Source organism: Malus sylvestris, chromosome 4 (genome assembly GCF_916048215.2).
Source record: "Malus sylvestris chromosome 4, drMalSylv7.2, whole genome shotgun sequence".
NCBI classification, from domain to species: domain Eukaryota; kingdom Viridiplantae; phylum Streptophyta; class Magnoliopsida; order Rosales; family Rosaceae; genus Malus; species Malus sylvestris.
Window position 1 is genome coordinate 31,069,341 of NC_062263.1, and position 24,844 is coordinate 31,094,184.

Below are 24,844 nucleotides of genomic sequence, written 5' to 3' on the forward strand. Positions count from 1 at the left end.
GGAGTTTGTATCTTTCAACGGATGAGGTTAAGATAAAAGAATCTAATCCAACGAGTGGTTCATAAGTGATGAAATCTAACTTCGTCAGAATTTGAACTTTTTTTTTTTTTTGTTGAAAGGTTCATAAAAAAAAATTAAGATAACAAGTCCAAAAATCAACTTAAGAAAAGTTAAGGAAAAAATAAATTATCGCACAATCAAATTACTACAAAAATAAATATGGGGTAAATTACAAATAACTACCTCAACTATTGGGTCATCCACAGTTTCATACCTCATCTTTTAAAAGTTTCAATGTTATACCTTATTTTACGATTTTGTTGCAATGTTCTACCTCCATTACATTGTCTGTCAATTCCTCCGTTATATGCAGACATGGTGATGCGAAAATTAACTTAACACACTCAAATTAAACCCTCTTATTGACAATTGTAATATGGATAAGTAGGGATCGTTCTGGACCGGGGATTAGGAGGGATTGCTAATCTACTCTAAACTGACTCAAAAACCCAAAAATAAACTTAAAATACTTAACTAGACTCAAAGAACTCAAAACAAACTGAAAAGACTCAAAACTAACTAGAATGACTCAAAACAGCTTAAAACAACTAGATAGACTCAAACTAGACACTAGGAAGTGATTAGACGAAAATTGAATTAAACTTGACTCAAAACACTTAAAAACAAAAACCAAGACAAATTATAACTAATTTGACACACTAAAGTAAAGGGGATTGGGTTTTGGACGAATTTGGGATAAATGGATGGGTGATAGGCTAGCTAGATGGTTCTTCTCCACACATGACACACTTGTACATGAATCGATTTCCAATTGCTTTTCAATAAATTATGAAGCTCAACACCCCAAATTAACCGTGATGCACTAATTAACCCTCAAATTTTCCTTTACTTATTGAATTGGATGAATGTATGCGACAACCCAAATCATTCTCCAAGGGTCCCCTACATGAATGCATAATAGAGATATAATCAGAGATCATTACGTTCCATGAAAATCATAAGTATTGACAAGACATTGGTAACTATGAATGCATGATACGTTTACCAAGAATTCAATTAACGCGATTGTGACTAGCAACTTTCACTACTCATAAATATAAATTTGTAACGATTAGGTGAAACTCATTTATATTCTAGCATCAAATTCATGCATGAAAACTAAGTATGCATCCTTAATCAACATACAAGAATCAGTTTTGAAGAAAACGGTTAATTGAATTGCATTCACAACTTATCAAATCACAATTGGAAGAAATCAATTCATATTGCAAATATGTTCATGGCTTTGAAATTCCCCCTAGCTAAGAGGGGTTTAGTTCCTCGTACTCGCAAAACAAAGATTATTAAACTTAAACATTGAAAACAAAAGAAAGATTACACCTAAAAACGCTCCAGCAATCTAATCTTCAATGGCAAGCACGTCCAAAGGTCCTCCTTCTTCTTCTTTGATGCGGCACAAGGTTTGAGATGATGGATGAGTGGTAAATTATGGTGGTGAATGGATATAGGTGAGTTATGGTGAAGGGTGGATGGGTGGATGATTCTGAATGGTGCGGCAAATGGCTTAATTTATAGGGAAAAGAAAAGCATGGCTAGGAATTAAATTGGGAAAGAGTTTAATGCTCCAAATCCTCCAAGAAAAGGGTAACAACCAGAATCCAAGAGGAAAAGGGTATGTGAGGTGCAGCAATCCTAGTAATAAAGGGGAATGTGACTTCCTTGCACGGCAATGAATGATTCCTTGCAGATTTGGTACGTCAAGGCTTAAAAGGAATGGGAAATTGGTTTGCTTGTGTTGCAATGGATTTTAGGAATGTAATTAGGTCTGAATTTAAGTCTCCTAATTTAATTAAAAGATCCTCCTTGCAGCTGGAATTTAAGTAGTGAAGGATTAGGATAGTTTAGGACCAAATAAGGTAACTTGGCTAACATTCCTTCTTTCTTGATTGCATCCTTAACTTCCTGTTTTCTTGAATTAATTTCTTTATAACTTTAGCATAATCCTAGCCTCGTTTGGTCTTCAATTTCATCCATCCACCTTACTCCATGCATGTGATATCCATTCTAACCCCAAAACGACTCCAAAAAGCTCCAAAATGCACTTTCTTGCTACTTTAGCCCTTTGGACCTACAAACACACGAAAATAGCTTAAAATCCTAAAATAACTATGAACTAACAACATAAATGCAAGAAAACAAGTTAACTAAGTCGCATAAATATGCTCCTATCACATGGCTTATGTTGGGTCCGACCCTCTCCACATATGAACTTCCACGTTGGTTTCTGAAACACGTGGATCGTCTAAAAGGATGACACATGTATATTAAAATTAAAAAAATTAAAAAAAAAATTTTGCCTCGTAAATCATGCAATTTGAATTGAAGCCTAAAGCCCTAATCGTACAATTCCATTTTAGTTTCGTCCCAGTTTCCAAATCAAAGAATCCTAACCCTAATTTCCATATGAACCGCCCCAAATTGCCGCCCAAATCGCAATCAATAGTTCATTCAGCGAAAACCCTAAGTTCGGATTGTCGTTACCTACCTTCCTGTTGTTTGTTTTTGTTGAAACCCTTAAGTTCCTCTGGTTTTCGAAGGATTTGATTGTATTACGAAGGATTCGAAATGGGGTGGAATATGCGCGAGGATCCTGAGCAAACGACGCCTACCTACTATAAGTACAAATTTCAGTTCGTTTTGTGCTTTGTTGCTTCCTTTTTTTTTATTCTCGTTATTCAGGGTTTGTTGATTCCAAAATCTTTGTTGGCGATTTATGGGTTTGGTTGATTGTTTATTCGAAATGCTTACTGATATGTTGTAGAATGGGGGGTCCGGTGGGTTCTTTGTGTATTGTTGTCGGGGAAAAGGTAGTTTAGGTGCTGGTGGTTCTGGGGGTCCATTGGATAATTGTTTAACAAAAGTTAAAATTTGGGTGCTTTTGTTTTGTTTATTCTAATGTTGGATAATGAAGGGTCCTTTTGGTGTTTTGTTTGTTGGAGATGGATGGGTTGTTTTCAAATTTATTCAAAATGCTTACTGATTTGTTGGATAATGGGGTTCTTTTGTGTAACACCCCGCCCCCGAAATTATTTATTTTTGGCAATAATTATCAGTGATAGGCTCAAAATCTAAACTCTCGTTTATTTAGCTGCCAATATTCACAACTCTTTAATTAAGTTCCTTAATTCCACACGTTTTATAACCTTAATTCTCTTACCAAAGCATAACAATTATATTTATCAATTTACGACCTTTACTGCACTTAAATAAATTTACGATCTAAGAATAATTCTCAACTAAAATAAAATTCTCGATTATTTAAGGCTGCATCTAACAATGTTAGACTGCCAACGTACCCTTGAGCGGGATCAAGCCTCTTGTAGTTCACATACACTTCCTAATTTATTAACTTTAACATTTTAGTGACCAACAATCACAAATTAAGTCCAAACATTTTCATCACACCATATGAATATAAAATATGGATTCAGAACATCAAAATTAGCATGAAAAATGGCAAAGTCGGCCCACTGGCCAGGTGCGGCCGCACGTGCCGCCGCGGGTGGCAGTCGGCCGACCCGACTCGTCGGAAAATACAACTTTTTCCAAAAATTTCCAAATTTTACAGTCAAGTAGATCTTAATGAGAAGAACAACTTTCATACGTGTGGCCAAAGCCAATTTGGCCGGGAAACACCTCAAATTGTCCACGAACCATTGGAATCCTTATTTTCGGGTGTTCTTGATTCGACTCCAAAACCACCCAGACCCTCTAACCAAATCATGGGCTTTGTTCCTGGGTTTAAGGATAGTGTTTTGGTGGTAGTAATTGGATGGAAACATTTCAAACTTTGGGGAATCCCGAGCAATGGCCGCCGCACCCACAGGTGCGTTTTTCCTAATTTTAAGGCCAAATATATTATTTTTGGGGTGTACTTGGAAGAGGGAATGATTGAGTTTGAAGTAAGGATCAATTTGGCACCCTTCCCGTCGTCTAAGGTGGCCATAATCAAAAGATCTGACCGGGTTGGGTCGTAAGTATAACCAGGTCGAGGGATTCCCTCATTCTCCCATCTCTCATTTCCTCTCATTTCTCTCTACCCCCATTGGCCATCCTCCCTTGATTCCTTCCCCCTTCTTTTTTTTTTATGCTTTTCTTTCAATCTCACCCGTCCATTTTTGTTTATTCCTTTCATCTCAGCCACACATGTGGCATGTCACATGGCTCCATGTTTAAAATTACCAATTTATCACAGGGCTCCATGTTTAAAATTACCAAGTTATTTGATTTTCTGGAGCCTTCTATACATGTTTAAAATTACCAATTTATCCCCGACTTTAAACTTTAATAACTTATTCGTTCTAAATGCGTTTCACGAACGGTTTGCGCCTACGTGTTCGTGAGGTCGAGCTCTATTCAAAAATATAAATTTTGACCTCGAAAGGTCTATGTATTTTAAATAATTAAGGTCCAAACTTTAAACCTCGTAACTAGTTTAATTTAAAACTAAACTCAAATAACTTAATATAAATTCTCAAAACTAAGATAAAATCTCAATCATAAAAATACTTAAATTTTAATAATTTCCGAAAACCAAAACTTAGAAGTTCTCAATTAATTTCTTCATAACCATAAATCAATTCATTTCCGATTTTCTCCATATTTCATAATTCTGAATATATAATTCATATATTTAAATTTTCAGGGTATTACATTCACCCCCTATTAAAATAAATCTTGTCCCCGAGATTTCAACTGTCGCGTTACGAGAAGGAACTAAAACTATTTCCATCATTTCTTTAATGGTGAATACAATTAAAATCTACGTCTACAATTTTATGCTAATTGAAAATAAATAACTCAACGAAGAATTTATCGTTATTCAAATCCGACCGTGAATCTGCAAGAAAGTAAAGAATACAAGATGTATCGTGGTTCACCCAATATTTGGGCTACGTCCACACTGATGTTGATTGTATTTCTCTGTAACTGTTTGTATGGATTACAAGTGTGAGGGGGAGTCCCCCAGAGAAAAAGAGTTTGAGAGAGCCTCTTTGTTTATAAGCCTTGTGGCTTTGTATGTGAGGATGAGAGCCTGATGATTATGAGGGTGATGAGATCTTTTTATAGACTAAAAGTTCCTCTCATTTTACATGAATCATGGGCTCAATGTCTGGAAGCCTAAGTAACGAGGCCCAATATAATATGGTACCAACAGTAGTCCCCCAAGTCTTCAATCAAGAGAGTTTTTTGGCGGGAGACTTGAAATTCAGTCCATGTGTGGGCCGAAGTAACTAGATGTCGTCTAGAACTGATACTCGATATGAGGCGGTGCTCAATGTGAAATGATGCTCAACTAGAAGTAGCACATGTTGCGAGGCTGCTCGGCTTGTGGCTTATGTTGCCTTGGTTAGCTCGGCTTGTGGCGTTGAAGGTGAGGGAGTCACTTTTATAGAATAAGGGATCGCTCCTCAATATATAAATGATGGGCTAGAGTTGATGCTCGCGGCGAGGTGATTGCTCAGCGGGCGGCGATGCTCTCTAATGATGGTGAAGGAGTCTCTTTTATAGAATAAGGGCTCATTCCCCAATACATAAGTGATGGGCTAAGAGTGATGCTCGCGGCGAAGCGGGTGCTCAGCAGGCGGCGATGCTCTCTAATTATGGTGATGGAGTCCCTTTTATAGACTAAGGGCTCGCTCTTCAATACATAAGTGATAGGCTAAGAGTCTCTCTCTAATGAAGGTAAGGGAGTCCCTTTTATAGAATAAAGGCTCGCTCCTTAATACATAAGTGATGGGTGCTCTCTAATGAAAGTAAGGGAATCCTTTTTATAGAATAAGGGTTCGCTCCTCAGTACATAAATAATGGGCTAAGTCCCCTAAGTATTTTTCACGAGGCCAAGTTACGGAAGCCCAATATATGGTACATAATGTAGTCCTCAAAGTCTTCAGTCAATAGAGTCTGTTGGCTGGAGACTTCAAATTGAATCCATGTATTGGCCGAAGTGGCGGTTGTTCGGAGGCGGTCTTTGTATACCATGCACTGAAACTTTGTAAGTGAAGTTTTGAAAGTGAAGCTTTGAAGCTGGAGCTTTTGTAGATAAGCTTTTGAAGTCGGAGCTTTGTAAATGAAGTTTTGAAGCTTTTACCATGGCCACCAGCATTGGCTCCCTAGACTCGTCAAAACCTGCCAACAACTGCATCGGCTACCCTCCCTAAAACAGTCCTACCATCATCCACGACTCCTTCCACCATCCATCTACCATCACCTCGGCTGGCTCCACTATGGGTCGCCATTTAGCGCGCCGCCTGGTGGAGATTGGAGTGGGGGACGTGTTCTCTGTCCCCGGGGATTTTAACCTAACCCTACTAGACCATCTCATTGCTGAATCGGGGCTCACTAACATCGGCTGCTGCAATGAGCTCAATGCCGGGTACCCCGCTGATGGGTACGCCCGGGCCCGTGGCATGGAGGCGTGCGTTGTCACGTTTATCGTGGGTGGGCTTAGTGTTCTCAATGCCATTGTTAAAGCTTACAGTGAGAACCTTCCTGTTATGTGTGTTATTGGAGGGCCTAACAGAAATGATTATGGCACCAACAGAATTCTTCACCACACCATTAGCTTACCGGATTTCAGCCAAGAACTCAGATGCTTCCAGACTGCCACTTGACAGGGATCAGGCACCCGCAACGAGACTCGAGAGATCAACACCACGAATATTTCAAATCCGTCAAACTTTTTCAACAGAAGAAAAAGAAACCGACGATGGGAAAAGCGTCGGGAGCGAAACAAGCGGTGGTGGTGTTCGGAGCCCTAGCCGTCAGATGGCTGGCTATAGAGCTAGCCCTTCCTTGACAAAGCCCACACCGTCATAAACAAATTCGACTAGGCCCGCGATCTCGACGAAGACAATGTCGTCAAGGCTGCCGAGGCCACCATGAAAGCTGCCCAGGCCACCGTTAAAGCTATCGAGATCACCGTCGACGAAACCTCTGCACCTCTGTAAGGTAGCGAATAGCAGAAAAAGAGAAAGTGCAGACAACAGAAAAAAAGAGAGTCCAAGAAAGTGAAAGTGGGTCCAGGGATTGGGCAAGTGAGCTGGAGTCGCATGGAGTTTGAGATCCACCAAACTCCAAAAGTCTGCACCACTAGTTGATCGACAGAGGACGAATAAGCACACAAAATTCATTAAAAATTATTCATTTTCTTTGTTTTCGTTAAAGAGAACAAGTGGTGGGACAGCTTAGAGGGCAGACTTTTGGAGTTCAGGCAGACTGTGAAGGAAGAAAAGAAAACACGTTTGGGACTTTTGGGTTGCCCGAGTGCCCAAGATGAGTGTTGATTTACATATCTCATGGCGGATGTGGGATGGCATTTGTGCGGCTCACCCATGCTGTAAACCTGCAGTGCAGTGGAAAAGAGAAAAAAGAGAAAGCAAAAGTAAAAAGAGAAAAGTAAAAGTAGACAGCAAACGCAAGGAATAAACACTCCACCATAATGATGTAATTTACTTTTCTTGTTTTTTGAATGATGTAATTTATTTTTCAGATCTTTCTTAGACATCTGTATAAACCCCATCAGAGGGTACAACAACAACAACAACAAAGCCTTTTCTCACTAAGTGGGGTCGGCTATATGAATCCTAAAACGCCATTGCGCTCAATTTTGTGTCATGTCCTCCGTTAGATCCAAGTACTCTAAGTCTTTTCTTAGGGTTTCTTCCAAAGTTTTCCTAGGTCTTCCTCTACCCCTTCGGCCCTGAACCTCTGTCCCGTAGTCACATCTTCGAACCGGAGCGTCAGTAACCGATTTTCTCTCATATTTCCTTCAATTTTGGCTACTCCTACTTTACCTCGGGTATCCTCATTCCCAATCTTATCCTTTCTCGTGTGCCCACACATCCCACGAAGCATCCTCATCTCCGCTACACCAATTTTGTGTACGTGTTGATGCTTCACCGCCCAACATTCTGTGCCATACAGCATCGCTGGCCTTATTGCCGTCCTATAAAATTTTCCCTTGAGCTTCAGTGGCCTACGACGGTCCCACAACACGCCGGATGCACTCTTCCACTTCCTCCATCCAGCTTGTATTCTATGGTTGAGATCTCCATCTAATTCTCCATTCTTTTGCAAAATAGATCCTAGGTAGCGAAAACGGTCGCTTTTGTGATCTTCGCTAGATTGCTCCGGTCATTAGTGTGGATAAGTATATAAATGGATAGAGACAGGAAAACAAACACAAGATATACGTGGTTCACCTAGATTGGCTACGTCCACGGAATATAGGAGTTCTCATTAATTGTGAAGGGTTTACACAAGTACATAGGTTCAAGCTCTCATTTAGTGAGTACAAGTGAATGATTTAGTACAAATGACATTAGGAAATATTGTGGGAGAATGATCTCGTAATCACGAAACTTCTAAGTACCGAAGTGTGGTATTGTCTTCACTTGCCTTATCTGTCTCATAGGTAGATGTGGCATATTCTCTGGAAGTACTCTTCCTCCATCCAGGGGTGGTATCTTTAACTGGTGAAGATGCACAAGGTAATGTATCAATTTCACTTGAAGCTTACTTATAGTTTCAGGCTTGGTCAAGCGCGATACAAACCATGTAGTAGGAATCCCCTAAGTCACCGAGCTAGGGGATCTGCTGAAAGAGGTGACAGACAAGGTAAGCAATGAGAGCTCCAAGCAATCAGTCCCAGATCAGAAGTTTGATTTCAAGTTCCGGCTGATTGTTCTCATTCTCCGTATCTTGCAGGCAGCATGAAGGATAAAGAGAAGAAAAATGAGAAGAGATGATATGAGATACTTTTGCTTTTAAAGAAGTAACTTTCCACATGCTTATTCTTGAACTGGGCTGGAGGGTTTTCTGGTTTCCTTCAGAGTATAAGGCCGACCGAAGAATTTGAGGGTCAAAACAAGTCCATCAAATCTACAGTACGTTCGACCCTGCTGATATGGGATACTTTTGCTTTTGACAAAGTAGTGGATGTATCGGCACATGTGCTATTACGCTTGTCTCCACATGCTTCCTTGTATCCTTTTCACTTGCCCTATCTGTTCCTCAGGCAGATGCGATATCTTCCCTGGAAGCATAAGATGTTGAAGATAAGTACTCGAGAGCAATGCCAAGTAAGTAATCCGGTAAGGGGTTCCAGGCAGTCAATTCCTGACTGGAAGCTTGATTCCAAGTGCTAACTGATTGCTCTCTTTCTCCTTGTCTTGCAGGTAAGAACAAGGCCAAAGGAAAAGACAGAAAAAAGCATGATATGGGATACTCTTGCTTTTAACCTTGATGATATGAGATATTCTTGCTCTAGTATAGCTTGTTTGCAGAGGTATTATCGGGGGGAAAGAAAGCTGAATATTTCGAAAGGCTTCGTTGGGAGTGCCCTCTCAGATATGAGGAAGGGTTGAGCATTTTTGCAGGTCTGCCTGTCCGTTGGGGATGGAGGTCGACATATATAGGAGTCTCCCTAACAACAAGTAGTAATGTTATTCCTTTACCCTGCTTTGTCATAGCACGGTAGTGGGAGCTGCCAGCTTCACATGTTTTAACTCTGTCAGAGCACTTTGAAAAAGTGGTATGTGGTATCTGGAAAGCTGATGTTGTGTGTGAAGATTACAGACAAGCTTTATCCAAGGAGGTCTGGCTCTCGAAGTTGATAAAGTGGTGCCTCTTCGGTTTTCGAACAAGCAATCCTGTCGGGGATTTGGCTCTCGAGATTAGGAGAACGATGTCTCTTCGATTTTTGAGAAAGCAATCATGTTGGGGGTCTGGCTCTCGAGATTCGGATAGCGGTGTCTCTTCGATTTTTGAGAAAGTAATCATGTTGGGAGTCTGGCTCTCGAGATTCAGAGGGCGGTGCCTCTTCGATTTTGGAGCAAGCAATCTTGTTGGGAGTGTTTTCTCGAATGTGAGTAAAGGTTGGGCATGTTTGCTAGTCTACCTTGCCACGGAGCACAGAGGTTGACACACATGGACTTTCCAATTATCCAGCAGTGGTACTGTTCCTTTACCCTTGTGGGTAATAATATGGTAGCTAGACCTTCAAAATTTATGTGTCTAAACTTTGTTAGTGCTGTTTCTTTGCTATTCTTTTACCCTTCTTGGTCAGAGCGATGTAGTGGGAGCTGCAAGCTTCACGTGTCTCAACTTTGTCAGAGAACTTTGGCAAAGTTATCTGTGGTACCCATGAGCTAATGTTCCGTGTGGAAAGTGGGTGATTGAACAGTAAGATTCATATGCTTTCTACTTCACCAGAAATCTTCGACAGAATGCCCGTAATTTCCGCAAAGCTGAGTGTGCGTGTGACAGGTGCTGACAAGGCTGAAAAAGTAGGCGCCTCTTCGATTTCTGAGATCGGCCCTCGTGGTCTCTGAACAGCCCAGCTTTTGAAAAAGCAAGCGCCTCTTCGATTTCTAAGATCGGCCTTTGTGGTCTTTGAGCAGCCCAGCTTTTGAGAAAGCAAACGCCTCTTCGATTTCTAAGATCGACCCTCGTGGTCTCTGAGCAGCCCAGCTTTTGAGAAAGCAAACGCCTCTTCGATTTCTGAGTAGGCGCCTCTTCGACTTCTGAAGCTCCGTCGAGTGCAGATTTTTATAGAGGTTGGCATTAAGTTCCAAACCACACTTGAATCTCCACCAGTAGAAGCTCCATTCTTGCACTTCTAAGATCTTGATTTGTCCGACCTTTTCTCTCTTCAACACCTTTGAAAATGTCTGGCCCATCCGACCGTCGTTTTGACTTAAACCTTGTTGAAGAGGCAGCCACACCTTCTCCAGACAACATATGGCACTCATCCTTTGTCTTCCCTACTGGTCCTCTTACTGTTGGGGATTCCGTGATGAAGAATGATATGACCGCTGCGGTGGTGGCCAAGAACCTTCTCACTCCCAAAGATAACAGACTACTTTCCAAACGGTCTGATGAGTTGGCTGTTAAGGATTCTCTGGCTCTCAGTGTTTAGTGTGCAGGTTCTGTGTCTAATATGGCCCAACGCCTATTTGCTCGAACCCGCTAAGTTGAATCATTGGCGGCTGAAGTGATGAGTCTCAAACAGGAGATTAGATGGCTCAAGCATGAGAATAAACAGTTGCACCGGCTCGCACATGACTATGCTACAAACATGAAGAGGAAGCTTGACCAGATGAAGGAATCTGATGGTCAGGTTTTACTTGATCATCAGAGGTTTGTAAGTTTGTTCCAAAGGAATTTATTGCCTTCGTCTTCTGGGGCTGTACCGCGTAATGAAGCTCCAAATGATCAACCTCTGATGCCTCCTCCTTCTAGGGTTCTGTCCAGTACTGAGGCTCTGAATAATCCCCCTCCGATGCCTTCTCTTTATAGGGCTCTACCGACTGCTGAGACTTCTCCTAAGCAACCTTTGTGAAGGCTCCCTCTTGTTTGTTTATTTTGACTCATGTATATGTACATATTTGTAACTTATCGGGGATATCAATAAATAAGCTTTGCTTCATTTCAACGTATTGTGTTAAATACATCAAAGCCTTCTTCGCTAAGTTCTTTGAATTTTTCTTTTGTTGAAGCTTGTATGTTGAAGCTTTGTGAGTGGAGCATGTAGGTTGAGGTAGTGTTCCCTTAATTTCCCGAGTGAGGAAAACTTCTCGGTTGGAGACTTGGAAAATCCAAGTCACTGAGTGGGGTCGACTATATGAATCTTAGAACGCCATTGTGCTCGGTCCTGTGTCATATCCTCCGTTAGATCCAAGTACTCTAAGTCTTTTCTTAGAGTCTCTTCCAAAATTTTCCTAGGTCTTCCTCTACCTCTTCGGCCCTGAACCTCTGTCCCATAGTCGCATCTTCTAATTGGAGCGTCAGTAGGCCTTCTTTGCACATGTCCAAACCACCGTAACCGATTTTCTCTCATCTTTCCTTCAATTTCGGCTACTCCTACTTTACCCCGGATATCCTCATTCTTAATCTTATCCTTTCTCGTGTGCCTACACATCCAACGAAGCATCCTCATCTCCGCTACACCCATTTTGTATACGTGTTGATGCTTCACCGCCCAACATTCTGTGCCATACAGCATCGCCGACCTTATTGCCATCCTATAAAATTTTCCCTTGAGCTTCAGTGGCATACGGCGGTCACACAACACGCCAGATGCACTCTTCCACTTCATCCATCCAGCTTGTATTCTATGGTTGAGATCTCCATCTAATTCTCCGTTCTTTTGCAAGATAGATCCTAGGTAACGAAAACGGTCGCTCTTTGGTATTTCTTGATCTCCGATCCTTACCCCTAACTCGTTTTGGCCTCCATTTGCACTGAACTTGCACTCCATATATTCTGTCTTTGATCGGCTTAGGTGAAGACCTTTAGATTCCAACACTTCTCTCCAAAGGTTAAGCTTTGCATTTACCCCTTCCTGAGTTTCATCTATCAACACTATATCGTCTGCGAAAAGCATATACCAAGGAATATCATCTTGAATATGTCCTGTTAACTCATCCATTACCAACGCAAAAAGGTAAGGACTTAAGGATGAGCCTTGATGTAATCCTACAGTTATGGGAAAGCTTTCGGTTTGTCCTTCATGAGTTCTTACGGCAGTCTTTGCTCCTTCATACATATCCTTTATAGCTTGGATATATGCTACTCGTACTCTTTTCTTCTCTAAAATCCTCCAAAGAATGTTTCTTGAGACCCTATCATACGCTTTTTCCAAATCTATAAAGACCATGTGTAAATCCTTTTTCTCATCTCTATATATTTCCATCAATCTTCGTAAGAGATAGATTGCCTCCATGGTTGAGTGCCCTGGCATGAACCCGAATTGGTTGTCCGAAACCCGTGTCTCTTGCCTCAATCTATGCTCAATGACTCTCTCCCAGAGCTTCATTGTATGACTCATTAGCTTAATACCCCTATAGTTCATGCAATTTTGTATGTCGCCCTTATTCTTGTAGATAGGCACCAAAGTGCTCGTTTGCCACTCATTTGGCATATTCTTACTCCCTCACTTTCATTAGAGATCACCCATTATTCATGTACTAAGGAGTGAACCCTTATTCTATAAAAGGGACTCCCTCACCATCATTGGAGAGCATCAACTCTAGCCTATCATCCATGTATTGAGGAGTGAGCCCTTATTCTATAAAAGGGACTCACTCACCTTCAAACGCCACAAGCCGAGCCAACCAAGGCAACATAAGCCACGAGACGAGCAGCCTCGCAACGTGTGCTACTTCTAGTTGAGCATCATTTTAGATTGAGATCAGCAAGGACTTTGGTACAACAGAAAGTGTCAGGTTTTGTAACCTTCGCTTGGTTGCTTCGGTCACTAGTGAGGATAAGTATGTAAATGAATAGAAACAGAGAAGCAAACACAAGATATACGTGGTTCACCCAGATTGGCTACGTCCACGGAGTAGAGGAGTTCTCATTAATTGTGAAGGGTTTACACAAATACATAGGTTCAAGCTCTCCTTTTGTGAGTTCTAGTGAATAGTTTAGTACAAAATGGCATTATAGGTTATTGTGGGAGAATGATCCCTATTTATAGAAGAGAGTTTCTAGTTTTGTTCTGACATTGACACATGTCGTGTTGTGATTGGCTTCTGATGTTGACACTTGTCGCGCTATGATTGGCTTTTGATGTCGACACGTGTCGCATTGTGATTGGCCTCCTGGTTGAAGGGAAGCTCTTCTGGGTCCTTGACGGTATAACGTTGACCGGTCCTCAATAGTTTCGGGATTGGTCAAGTATGGTACAAACAGTGCTCCCCTAAGTTCCCAAGTGAGGGAAGCTCCTCGGTTAGGGACTTGCAAGATCCAAGCCACTGAGTAATCACGAAACTTCTAAGTACCGAAGTGTGGTATCATTTTCACGTGCCTTATCTGTCTCATATGTAGATGTGGCATCTTCTCTGGAAGCACTTTTCCTCCATCTGGGGGTGGTATCTTTAACCGATGAAGATGCACAAGGTAATGTATCAATTTCACTTGAAGCTTACTTGTAGTTTCGGGCTTGGTCAAGTGCGATACAAACCCAATCTGCAAGTAATGTAAATAACATAAGATGTATTGTGGTCCACCCCAAGATTTGGGCAACGTCCACACTGATTGTATTGTATTTCTCTGAGAAGTGAGGGAGAGAGTGTGAGAGCTTTGCTCTAGATAGGAGAGGCTTAGGGTTTGTGAAGGTAAGGAGGCCCTTTTATAGAATAAGGGCTCATCCCCTAATTACATATTTGCCCCTTTATTTATTACATAATTACATTTAAGTCCCTCGAGTATTTATACGAGATCTAAATACGATGCCCTAAATGTGGTATAAACAGTAGTCCCCCAAGTCTTCAGTCAAGAGAGTCTTTCGGTTGGAGACTTGAAATTCAGTCTATGTGTGGGCCGAAGTAACTAGATGTTGTCTTGAACTGATGCTCGATATGAGGCGGTGCTCAATCTAAAATGATGCTCAACTAGAAGTAACACACGTTACGAGGCTGCTCGGCTCGTGGCTTATGTTACCACAAACCAGATGATCAAAAGTACGCCTAGTACTCCACAATTATTCTGCAACCTGCCGCTATTACCACCAACCAGGTGATCAAAAGTATGCCCAGTACTCCCAAATTATACATGGCCATCATACATAAACATTCATAAGCATTACTCATATTAATCATACATAAACATTCATGAGCATCACTCATGTCAACATCCATGAGCATCACTCATGTCAACATCCATGAGCATCACTCATGTCAACATCCATGAGCATCACTCATGTCAACGTCCATGAACATCACTCATATCAATCAAACATAAACATTCATGAGTATCACTCATGTCAATCAACTTCAAAAGTTTCATTTACAAAAGCTCTAGCTTCAAAAGCTTCATTTACAAAGCTCTAGCTTCAAAAGCTTCTTTTATAAAAGCTCTAGCTTCAAAAGCTTCATTTATAGAGTTCCAGCTTCAAAAGCTTCATTTACAAAAGCTCTAGCTTCAAAAGCTTCATTTACAGAGCTCTAGCTTCAAAAGCTTCATTTACAAAAGCTCGCTTCATTTACAAAAACTCTAGCTTCAAAAACTTCATTTACAGATCTCCAGCTTCAAAGCTTCACTTGCAAAGCTTCACCTACAAAAAGCTTCAGTGCAAGGTATACAAATACCGCCTCTGAACAACCGCCACTTCGGCCCATACATAGATTCAATTTGAAGTCTCCAGCCAACATACTCTATTGGCCGAAGACTTGACGGACTACATTATGTACCATATATTGGGCCTTAACTGGGCCTTATGAAAAATACTTGGGGGACTTAACCCATTATTTATGTACTGAGGAGTGAGCCCTTATTCTATAAAAGGGACTCCCTCACTTTCATTATAAAGCACCCATCACTTATGTATTGAGGAACGAACCTTTATTCTATAAAAGGGACTCCCTCACCATCATCAGAGAGCATCAACTCTAGCCTGTTATTCATGTATTGAAGAGCGAGTCCTTATTCTATAAAAGGGACTCCCTCACCATCATTAGAGAGCATCAACTCTAGTCCATCATTTATGTATTGAGGAGCAAGCCCTTATTCTATAAAAGGGACTCTCTCACCTTCAAACGCCACAAGTCGAGCCAACCAAGGCAACATAAGCCACGAGGCTGCTCGCAGCCTCGCAACATGTGCCACTCCTAGTTGAGCATAATTTCACATTGAGCACCGCCTCATATCGAGTATCAGTCGTAGACAACATCTAGTTACTTCGGTCCACACATGGACTGAATTTCAAGTCTCTAGCCAAAAGACTTTCTTGACTGAAGACTTGGAGACTACTGTTTGTACCATACTTAGGGCCTCCGTATTTATACCTCATATAAATACTCGAATGACTTAAATGTAATTATGTAATAAAGGAAGAGGCAAATATGTAATAAGTGAAGATCCCTTATTCTATAAAAGGACTTATCACCCTCACAATTGGAGGATGCCATTTCTTAAGCCTCATCACCCCCTCAAGCTCTCTGACATACACAAAGGCTCTCTCAAAACTCTCCTTCTTTGGGGGACTCCCCATCACCTTTGTAATCCATACATACAGTTAGAGAAATACAATTAGTGTGGACGTAGCCCAAACCTTGGGGCGAATCACGATACATCTTGTGTTATTTACATTTCTTGCAGATTCACGGTAGGATTTACGTTGTTCCAAGACCTCCGATTTTGTGTATCAACAAACAATAATAATAATAATATAATAACAATTAAATATTATTAAAATAACATTATAATAATTATGAAAAATATATAAAATATAGAATAGTAATTCTATACAAAAGTATTTTCCGGATTCGTTGTTCCGTAAAACCTCCGTCGTAGTTCCGATTTCTATTCCACTTGCACCTACGCGTTCGTACCATTTAGTACTTCGAGAATACGGTAAAATAGTAGCTCGTACATGTCACGAAATGACGGTCAACGAAAGTCAACAATCTCGCTTCAAGGGGCATTTTCATCAATTCACTCTTTTAAAATTAATAAAATCGTAAAATTAGAGACGGGTTGTTACAAATCGCATGCTCTATAATAATCATACAATCTGCAAACTAATCAAAATAGTTAGTAGCAAAAATGGTAATATATTATCAATAATAACGTATTGATAACACACATCAATATAATTGAGAAATATTACTTTACCATTTTACTCCATCTTTCTCTAGGTGATATTGATGCATAAACCCATTTGGGTTCCATAGAGCAATTTTGTTGGAATATAGTTTGCTCGGTTGTACAAGTCTTAACCCCAACATCGTCGACGTCCGCCCATTGGGGTGAGGTTGACTAGCCAAGGGCAACGTTGTCGTTGCAGGCTGGCGTCCCCGGCACTTCGAGCCTCTTGTTGACAATGCAGCTTTTGGTGGTGTTGAATATGTAGTATGGCATTTTATGACGATATGTGAGTTTGTGGTTTTGGTTTGTAGAAACTTGATATGTGAGAGATGAGATTAAGTTGATGATTAGGTTGGCCATGATGAGCCTGATAAGCAACGGGAAGACAAGAAGAATCCATTCTAAGGAATTAGATATGTTGGTGTTGGTTATTTTGCTTTCAAATACTTTCTTCCCCCTTTGCCTTGTGATTCATGTCTAATCTACTTGCACATAAGTAGCTATTTTTTTGGTTAATTGGTGGTGTATTTTCATAGTTCTTGCTAGGAAAGGATAGAGGTAGAGAGTAATAAAAATCTAGTAAAACACAATGACATACCGAATTTAAGTTGTTCACCAATTCGGCTATGTCTACTAGAGTTGCATATGCATTTAGATTTCATTATGTACAAGAGATTTACAAAATACAATGAAGATGACCTAGAGACTTTACATAAGGTAAAAGAAAAGGATGGTGGGGAGTGGTCTGAGAAGGAAAGATATTTCTTGTTGCTGCTGTGTTGTTTTCTGGCGTGGTATTGTTCCTCCCGCGTTCTTTCCTCCCTCTGCCTTTATGGAGAAAGAAATGGAATCCTCAATTAAGCCTTCAGTGACACGTTTCAATTCTTTTGCAACAATTGGACATCAAGCATTGAAAACATTAGTAAATAATCATGATCATAATCATTACCATGCAGGTGGACAAATACTCAAAAGCCACGTCCAAACTCTAAGGGATATATAGAATCTCACCTCTCCAATTTGGGTGGTGAATCATCATCAATCATTAACCCCTAATGATTACAAACTTGCTAACTCACCATTATTTGGTAAAATATCATGCCAATCCCATATAATCACCCTTCTCCAATTCAAACTAAAAACACCTCTTTTTTTTTTTTTTTTTTTAACAAACGATTTTTACAATATTATCTACACCTCTCCAATTTGGGGGGTGAATCATCATCAATCATTAACTCCTAATGATTACAAACTTGCTAACTCACCATTATTTGGTAAAATATCAAGCCAATCCCATATAATCACCCTTCTCCAATTCAAACTAAAAACACCTTTTTTTTTTTTGAACAAACGATTTTTACAATATTATCTGTACTAAGAGAAAGGGGTAGGCTTAGCCTCATAATGGGCTAACAATAATGTGATTCAAATTCGCCATTGGTGAGAATCGAACCTAAGACCTCTCATTTACAAGTGAAAAAGAATATCACTATATTGTAGTACTAAGTGGCAAGAAAAACATCTCTAATTACATATGAATATGAAATAATACTAGCTAGTTTTTGAAATAATTTTGTATTAAAATAAACTTACTTTGAGACTATTTTACATATCAAAAGTATAAGTACTTGTCCACATAACGTATAAAAGGAAACTCAATAAAATCCTTACATTTGAAATAAAAATAATTACCTATACACACATATATTTTCATTTTAAAAAAATACGGAGTATTACAATTCTTTTATAAAACCTTAAAAATTCATCGATGTTGTAAATATTATGTGGATAGTCCACATGAATAGTTTGTTACTATTTATGCACAGTATTTTCACTATTCATTTGTGGAAAATTTGTAAAGTGAATAGTGCTTTCTTTTGTTTATATAAAGGAAGAAGAGGAGATGAAGTGAGGGGAGTTCACGGGAAAGATGGGAATAAAAGAAAGAAAGAAAGAGAGGAAGAGAGAGAGAGAGGAAAGAAGAGGAAGATGAGAGGAGATAATAGAGAGAGTTATCTTTGTACTCCTATTATTTCAAATTATAATGAAAGCACCACTACTGCCCCGAGGACGTACTCCAGTCACACTGACTGTAGAGGAACCTCGTAAATTTTGTGTCTTATTTCATTTATTCCACTGCACCCACAGTCAATTTTACAACATGTTATCAGCACGAAAAGCTCTCATGTCAGTGGAAAGCACAACATCATAAATCTGGTAAAGCATTATCTACCTCTTACCTCGGTCAGCTAAAATCTCACAGAGTAGAGACAGCAAGCCAGACATGTCAAACAGGGAAGATCATCTTGTCACAAAAATTCATCAACCTTTCTTTTATCACTTTTTCTTTTATCACTCTAACTATTGATGTGCTAATCCTTATCCCTGCTAGACCTGCAATCTATTTTTCTCTCGTGGACAAGAAAGATGGAGAGATCTTACAGACAAACAAAGGTGCAGCAAAACAAGCAAAGGTATGTCCATTTTTCATTTCTCCCACTGCGCCAGAAGCGCTCCACCGAATTCCGGTGCGAATTGAAATTTCCAACGACCTGAAGTCGTCACGAGATAAGAAAACTCGTACCTGACAAATGGTTTCCAGAGATCTAGAAGAATCTCATTAGACTTGGAAACCCAGATCGTGTCGTTCTCAATGGATCTCGAGGACCTCCATGAATCCTCAGTTGTCTGAGATGGTGATGGCATGACTGACTCCACACATGCCTCCCTCTCTTGTGCCTTCGTCAACCTCACTGTCATCTATGTCTCTATGGAGAGGTTCTTGCTTTGCGATGCCATGTTCTTTGGGCCATGCAAGAACAACGCCAGTCTCTGGTAGCCTTTTTGGATTAAATTGGTTTTGTGTAACCCCCACAACAACCCAGCTGGTACTGGGTTTCGAGACTGGTAGAGATAGACAAAGAAACGGGGAAATGGGGCCAATGATTTGGAAAGGTGCGTTGCACCATGTAAAATGAAAGAAAAAGGCAATGTTTTTTTTTGGAATGGTGTAGAATGTGATTGAATAAGAAAATAATAAAAATAAAATAAAGGTAAAGTTTTTTGGATGGTGTTACACCATCTGAAACGAAAGAAAAAAATATGTATATATTTATTTATGTGCATGGTGTTGGTTTAAAGCCCATGTCACCTTTGCTTTAAAGCTTCGATATTTATGTGCATGGTGTTGGTTTAAAACCCATGTCACAAGTTCTATTTACTTTAAAGCAATTTATTTATCATGGACGGTTTTACCGCCTACTGCTTTAAGTTTTGATTTATGTGAATGGTGCTGAATTAAAGCCCTTGTCACAAGCTTTAATTTATTTATTGTTCAATTTATTTACTATGGCTGGAATTACCGCCTATTGCTTTAATTTATTTATTGTACTTATCTTTTGTTACAATGAGTATATATAAGACCCAAAGTTCCTTGACCAGATCAGAACCTGAAGTTTCTTGATCCTCATCATATACAAATGATTGGACCTGAAGTTCCATCATACAAAAAGATCAGGCATGAAGTCCTTTGATCCTGAAGATCAGGACATGAAATTCCTTGATGAGTACCGTAAGTTTGAAGTGCCGCAGTGCCTCAACTTAACCATAATAAAGGACATAAGAGTCTCAGTTCACAGACTATTTAATAAGGACCAGAAGTTCCTTACGTCCATACTTAAAATGGTTTAGCAGAAGCATTTATTAAGCGGATGAAATTGATTACCCGCGCTCTGCTCATGAAAACGAAATTACCAGTTTTCTACATGGGGACATGTCATTTTACATGACGCATTATTAAGTTCGGATGAGACCAGTTTCCAACCATCAATATTGCTCAGTACAACTCGTGTTTGGGAACTAGCCAAACATTATACATTTACGAGTTTTTGGTTTTGTTATCTATGTGCCTATTGCACTGCCACAACGTACTGAAATGGGCATTGATGTTGAACATCATCTATCATTCAATATTTAGAACCCTTGACTGGGGATATATTTACCGCTTGGTTTGCGGACTGTCATTTTGATAAGACAATTTTTCCGCTGTTAGGGGGAGAAAAGACCGTTCCAGAAGAAAGAAGAGAATTTGTCTTATTTTGATTCACGAAGCAATCAATGAGAAAATGAAATATGAATAATTGAATGATGCAACGAAAGTGATGAAATCATATATACTTACTGCAAATGTGCCTACAAGAATTGATGTCTCTGTTGGATAAAATAATGAGACAGTAAATGATTTATCTGTTGCACGCCTGAAGCGTGGCAGATTTTTAGACTCAAAAGGTTTAGTTATTCGAAAGAAGAATAATATGGCACTACTGAACTATTGCATTCCCGAAGCATAACTGTTGCATACCAGAAGCATGACAGTCGCCGTATGGATACACGTCCCAGATAGGACAATCCACAGACATGGGAATGTTGATGTCTCATACATAGAGCATAATAGACATATAGGTTCCAATGACTCAACTCCCAGAATTGGAGATTAAAATCCAAGCTCTATAACGCTCAAGAGGAGGTTATGATCCACATTCTCTAAATTATGACTATCCTGGAAAAGATAGCGTCATGCCCTTGAAGAGGCAATGGATATCCAAAGAAATGAAAAGCTTTTATGCATGCGCATGCACATGAGAATACGGGATCACGGATTGATGATAACCAATGGTAATTTTGGTTTTTACAAGTAGCTACTAAATTCATCAATGAGCTGTGTTAATATTGAGTCACATTCTTTTGTTTGTCGACAAAAGAAAAATTATTGGCCAAAATGGAGAAAGGCAATTCCATTACAATTTTGTAAGAACGTGAGCAAATGAACCTATATATATATATTTGAATACAATACAAATAGCCAAAAGATGTTGAACCAATGAGGCATTTGTAATACAGTGTAATACACTCACATGATATGACACAAGGTTACTAATTGAAACCTGAAATTATACTCTTGTAAACGAGTTCATATAAATGGAGAATTATATACGAAGGGTTGTGAGTCGCCCACATCATATCTCCATAAGTAAATTCCTCAATTATACATGGGAGCAAATTGCTCTGTATAAATTCCAAAGGAAAATGTGTCATGAAGTGTAGAAAATCCCTGAAGGATTCAACTTGCTTAAAGTAAGCCCCTGAAGGGTAAAACATAAAATATGTACTCAATACCAATGGAGGATATAAATTGCCTTAGTGAGTACTATCATTATGATATTGTTGCAACATACTAAAATCTCTTGCAAGAGTCAATAACATTAAATTAGAACTCTTGAAGAGTTGATGATATTAAATTGGGACTCTTGAAGAGTCTAGAAAAATTATAAAGTGTTGAAAGAATTATTGTCTCAAGCTGCAGATCGAACAATCTACCAACACGAATCTTATCCATGATATTTATGATATTAAAAGAACCATATGGATTGAAGATTATGAGTTGAATACTCATATGATGAAGACACTAAGAATAATCATTTATCTTCGTGAGGGTAAAGATAAATTAATATTTGGTCCAGAAGTACCATATCTTAGTGAAGTATATGCTTTATTGTATTTGGCACAATACATTGAATGAAATAAAGCTTATTTATTAATATCTCCAAGAAATTACAGATATGTACATACACATAAGTTAAAACAAATAAACAGGATGGAGCCTTCACAAAGGTTGCTCATGTGAAGCCTCAGTACTCGGAAGTACCCCAGAAGGGGGAGGCACTGGAGATTGATCATGTGGCACCCCAGTACTTAGCAAAACACCAGAAGGGGAAGACATCAGTTGCTTTCGGAATCTAGCAACGAACCTCTGGTGATCACTTTGAATCCGACTTTCAGATTCCTGCAGTTGAACGAGCTTTCTTTTCATGCTCGTAGAGTAACTATTTGCAAGCACGTGTAACACCCTATTCTCGTGCTTGAGCCCTCTGATCTCTTGTTTAAGACTTGCCACCTCCGCCATCAATGATTCAACTTGGCGAGTTTGAGCAAGTAGGCGTTGGCCCATATTGGACACAAAGCCAGCACACTGAACACTGAGAGCCAATGAGTCTTGAACGGCCGACTCTTCAGACCGTTCTGAAAGGATCTTGTTATCCCTTGGAGTGAAAAGATTCCTAGCTACCACAGTAGCGGTTATGTTATTCTTCATCACAGAGTCCCCAACCGTAAGAGGACCATTAGAAGATAAGAAGGATGGGCGCCATATATTATCCTGACGCTGCTCGTCTGTATCACTCCTAAGACTCAAATCTAAGCAAATGTTAGATGGGCAAGTCATTTTTCAGAAATGATGAAGCAAAAACAGAGGTCAAATAAAATTTCAAAGGTGCAAGATAGGGGAAATTTCTACAAGCAGCAACTTTCTGAGCATACTCTTGAACACAATTGATGTCTCTATAAAAGAAGAGGCAGCAGAGCCACTTGTTCAATGATCGATGAGGCACCGCTCTTTGAATTTCAAAAGCCAGATTTTCCTGAATAAAATTCGTTGGCATTTTTCAGACGTAATCTCAGCTTTTCAGATATCGCGTGCAACTTTGTCAAAGATCTCTGAAAAAGTTGAAAACGCGTAAATCTTACTGTTCTATTTACACCACAGTTGCTGACAAGAGTAAAAGCACAGCACCACCACTTGCTATTGAGAAATCTCTATATATGTCGACATCTGTTCTCCATAACAAGGCAGACCCGCAACACTGCAAGAATACCTAACTCTTCCTCATCTCCGAGAATGCATCTTCAACATAGCATCTCGAAATACTCAGTTTTCTTCCTCTCCGAGAATACCTCTTCAAACATGTCACACCAGAGCAAGATTATCACATATCTTCAGGGACCAGAGCAAGATTATCTTATATCATGCAATCTCTCTGTCCTTTCCTTTGTCCTTGTTCTTGCCTGCAAAGACAAGGATAAAGAAAGCAATATGTCGGAACCTCCATTCAAACTCCCGGTAAGGAACCGACTGCCTAAAACCTTTCCTGATTGCTTACCTAGTATTGCTCTCGAGTAGTCATCTTCAACGGTTGGAGCTGGGTCTCCAGTCACCAAGAAGTGATGAACCATCCAAATGCAAGGGTTGCACTCCACTCCGGCATCAGAGGGCAAATACTGCCGGAGAAGATGCCACACATGCATGGGGGAAAAGCAGAGAAAATACTACTTAAGCAAGGGGAGCAAGTAAGGAAAGTGAAAATGATACATTGAAGCATGTGGAGACAAGCGCAACAAACGCGTGCTGATTCATCCCTGACAAAACTGAAGATCACTTGCCACATGAAGCTCCTCATGGTCCAATTTCATTCAAGATCAAGCCTCGAATGTCCTTGAAGAAATCACAAGTCCGATTCAAGATCAAGTGTTCACTACTCTTGAATCAAATTCCGCTCCAGATAAAAGGAGTAAATTCAGATCTTTGGATCAAGTCTAGCAGAAGATCCTCCAGCCCAGTTCAAGAAAAAGCCTGTGGAAAGTTAACAACAAGTAAAGCAACTCTTTCAGCAACTCTTCTTACTAAGAGACTAAAGCAGAACGATCAACGATCAACCTAAATGATTTGAAATCAGGGGGAGATACTCATCAGGGGGAGCATCCAAGACAGATCAAGATTCTAACGAGTCATTCGAAGACTTGTGGCCATCCAAGGGGGAGTGTTGTAAATATTATGTGGATGGTCCACATGAATAGTGAAGTGAATAGTGCTTTCTTTTGTTTATATAAAGGAAGAAGAGGAGATGAAGTGAGGGGAGTTCACGGGAAAGATGGGAATGAAAAGAAAGAAAGAAAGAGAGGAAGAGAGAGAGAGAGAGGAAGAAGAGGAAGATGAGAGGAGATAATAGAGAGAGTTATCTTTGTACTCTTATTATTTCAAATTATAATGAAAGCACCACTGCTACCCCGATGACGTACTCCAGTCACACTGACTGTAGAGGAACCTCGTAAATTTTGTGTCTTGTTTCATTTATTTCACTGCACCCACAGTCAATTTTACAACAATCGATGCTTTAAAATGAATTATATCTATCACTTTTCCGACCCAATATAGAGCCTCTCGCTGCAAATACGATGACAAAAGATTTAACCCTGTTAAATAGTGTGAGTGGATGGCTCTGTTGCCTTTTTAGAAAGGCCACAATGACTGGTGGTGACGTAACGTTTTCCCCATTTT

At 39.8% G+C, this 24,844-nt stretch overlaps 1 long non-coding RNA gene and 1 pseudogene across 1 annotated transcript; one reads left to right on the top strand and one right to left on the bottom strand.

Moving 5' to 3' along the window:
- Window positions 1-6,173: 6,173 nt before the first annotated feature.
- LOC126619998 (pyruvate decarboxylase 4-like) lies at window positions 6,174-6,695 on the top strand (annotated as a pseudogene).
- Window positions 6,696-18,713: 12,018 nt separating this feature from the next.
- Window positions 18,714-24,729, bottom strand: LOC126619170 (uncharacterized). Its single transcript, XR_007621983.1, has 2 exons — window positions 24,612-24,729; window positions 18,714-18,776 (listed from the first exon to the last, which is right to left on the bottom strand). It is a non-coding gene; the product is annotated as an uncharacterized LOC126619170 (long non-coding RNA).
- Between the last annotated feature and the right edge of the window lie 115 nt (window positions 24,730-24,844).